This window comes from Amblyraja radiata, chromosome 13 (assembly GCF_010909765.2).
Source record: "Amblyraja radiata isolate CabotCenter1 chromosome 13, sAmbRad1.1.pri, whole genome shotgun sequence".
Lineage (NCBI taxonomy): Eukaryota > Metazoa > Chordata > Chondrichthyes > Rajiformes > Rajidae > Amblyraja > Amblyraja radiata.
The window spans coordinates 59,055,523-59,058,881 of NC_045968.1; positions in this window are offsets into that span (position 1 = coordinate 59,055,523).

The following is a 3,359-nucleotide window of genomic DNA, read 5'->3' on the forward strand; positions in this document are numbered from 1 at the left end:
AGGAGAAGGGGAGAACTGAGTTAAAGATATGGAGCTGGGGCGTGGGAGATGGTAGAGTTGACAGAGTGAACTGGTGAGAGTACATTGAGGGGGGTTGATGGGAAGGGCAATGGGTGCTGGGTGTTGTGAGTGACCAGAGAGGGAGGAATGGGTGGCCTCATTCTGGGGAGGGATTTGTGCAAAGGCACGGGAGTTGGGTGGTGATTGTTGAGAGAGAAGAGAACAAGGGATGGAATGAGGGAGAGGGCTTGGTGCTGCTATTTGGAGTGGAATAGGGTAATTAGGGAGTGTATTTGTGGTGGGATGGAGGGAAAGGTTATTGGATGGTCATGTGTGTTAGTGAAAAGGGAAATTGGAATGGGGTTGGTGAAGGTGAGAGGGAGTGTTTGAATGAGTGGTGGTGGTGGGTTAAAGAGACCTGGAAAGGAGCAAATGCAATTCATAGGAAACATAGAAAATAGGTGCAGGAGTAGGCCATTCGCCATGAGTAGGAGAATGCACCGCCATTCAATATGATCATGGCTGATCATCCAACTCAGTATCCTGTACCTGCCTTCTCTCCATACCCCCTGATCCCTTTAGCCACAAGGGCTACATCTAACTCCCTCTTAAATATAGCCAATGAACTGGCCTCAATTACCTTCTGTGGCAGAGAATTCCAGAGATTCACCACTCTCTGTGTGAAAAAGGTTTTCCTCATATCAGTCCTAAAAGATTTCCCCCTTACCCTTAAACTGTGACCCCTTGTTCTGGACTTCCCCAATATCGGGAACAATCTTCCTGCATGTAGCCTGTCCAACCCCTTAAGAATTTTGTAAGTTTCTATAAGATCCCCCCTCAATCTTCTAAATTCTAGCGAGTACAAACCGAGTCTATCCAGTCTTTCTTCATATGAAAGTCCTGACATCCCAGGAATCAGTCTGGTGAACCTTCTCTGTACTCCCTCTATGGCAAGAATGTATTTCCTCAGATTAGGAGACCAAAACTGTACGCAATACTCCAAGTGTGGTCTCACCAAGACCCTGTACAACTGCAGTAGAACCTGCCTGCTCCTATACTCAAATCCTTTTGCTATGAATGCTAACGTACCATTTGCCTTCTTCACTGCCTGTTGCACCTGCATGCCTACTTTTAATGACTGGTGTACCATGACACCCAGGTCTCGTTGCATCTCCCCCTTTCCTAATCGGCCACCATTCAGATAATAATCTACTTTTTGCCACCAAAGTGGATAACCTCACATTTATCCACATTATACTGCATCTGCCATGCATTTTCCCACTCACCCAGCCTATCCAAGTCACCTTGCAGCCTCCTAGCATCCTCCTCACAGCTAACACTGCCCCCCAGCTTTGTGTCATCCGCAAACTTGGAGATGTTGCATTCGATTCCCTCGTCCAAATCATTAATATATATCGTAAATAGCTGGGGTCCCAGAACTGAGCCTTGCGGTACCCCACTAGTCACTGCCTGCCATTGTGAAAAGGACCCGTTTACTCCTACTCTTTGCTTCCTGTCTGCCAGCCAGTTCTCTATCCACATCAATACTGAACCCCCAATACCGTGAACCAACGAAGGTCTGGCTAATAGGTGTAAGGGTTGGTGAAGGAGATTGATAACGAGTGGGTGGAGGAGGTATAAAGAAAAGGGGAGAGGGGATGCATGAAGGCAGAAAGATAAACGGTGGGGAGAGTTGTTGGAAGAGTTAAATATGAGATGGAAGTGGACGTGATGTTGATTGTGAGGAATGTGTGTTGTGGTAGTGGAGGTGGGTGGATTTTGATTAGATTACAAGGGAGCAGCTAAAGAGTCATGGAGTGATACAGTGTGAAAACAGGCCCTTCGGCTTAATTTGCCCACGCTGACAATAGACAATAGATGCAGTAGGCCATTCGGCCCTTCGAGCCAGCACCGCCATTCAATGTGATCATGGTTGATCATCCACAATCAGTACCCCGTTCCTGCCTTCTGTCCATTTCCCTTAACTCTGCAATCCCTAAGAGCTCTATCTTGAAAGCATCCAGAGAACAAGCCTCCACCGCCCTCTGAGGCAGAGAATTCCACACACTCACAACTCTCTGTGTGAAGCATGTCCCAACTGCACTAGTCCCACCTGTCCATTTGGTCCATATCCCTCCAAACCTGTCCTATTGATGTACCTGTCTAACCGTTTCTTAAATGTTGGGATAGTCCAAGCCTCCACTACCTCCTCTGGCAGCTTGTTCCATACACCCACCACCCATTGTGTGAAAAAGTTACCCCTCAGATTCCTATTAAATCTTTTTCCCTTCACCTTAAACCAATGTCTACTGGTCCTCAATTCACCTTCTCTGGGCAAGAGACTGTGTAATTACCAGATCTATTCCACTCATAATCGTATACCCCTCTATAAGATCACCCCTCATCCCCCTGCACTCCAGGGAATAGAGTCCCAGCCTACTCAACCTCCCCCTATAGCTCAGACCCTCTAGTCCTGGTAACATCCGCTTAAAACTTATCTCTACCTTTTCCAGCTTGACAACATATTTCCTATAACATGGTGCCCAGAACTGAACACAATACTCTAAATGCAGCCTCACCAACGTTTTATACAACGGCAATATGACCTCCCAACTTCTGACTGAAGGCCAATGTGCCAAAAGCCTTTTTGACCACACTATCTACCTGTGACTGCACCTTCAAGGAACCATGCACCTGCATTCCTAGATCCCTCTGCTCTACAACACTCCACAGACCCCTAGCATTCACTGTGTTGGTCCTGCCCATGTTAGACTTCCCAAAATGCACCACCTCACATGTCTCTATTAAATTCTATATTGTTGGAAAGGGAGGTTGAAGGAGATGATTTTTAAGTGGGGTTGACAAAGTGAGGACGGAGGAGAGATAAAGTTGTTCATGTTATTCTACATAACAGACGGGTCATGGGTGGGACGTGCCTCAGAAGAATTGCCATGATTACTAGAAGTTCTTGTCTCAAGTTTTTAGTTAATTGGGCTCCTTTGGGAAAGGGCCATTGGCATAGGAACATGCCCATGTTGGGACAACTGCAAGGGGAAATATCTTCCTTTTGTGATATAATATTTGCCAGCCACCTGCTTTGGAAATGTGCCCCTTACAGTAAGGAACTGTGGATATTGCTTGGTAGAATGGATGGATGCATGGCAGAAGGGTGAGCGGTGGAGTGAGTGGGGTTGGTGTGTTGAGGATGGAGGAGTATGTGGATTGGTGTGGGTGAGGATGATGCGAATAAGGGGTCAGAGGTAATGAAGGAAGGAAGAGGCGTAGGATGGGAAAGGAATGTGTTGCAGTGTGCAGTGGAGGGGCTGCAATCTCCACTCCTGTGCTAGACTTATAGGGCT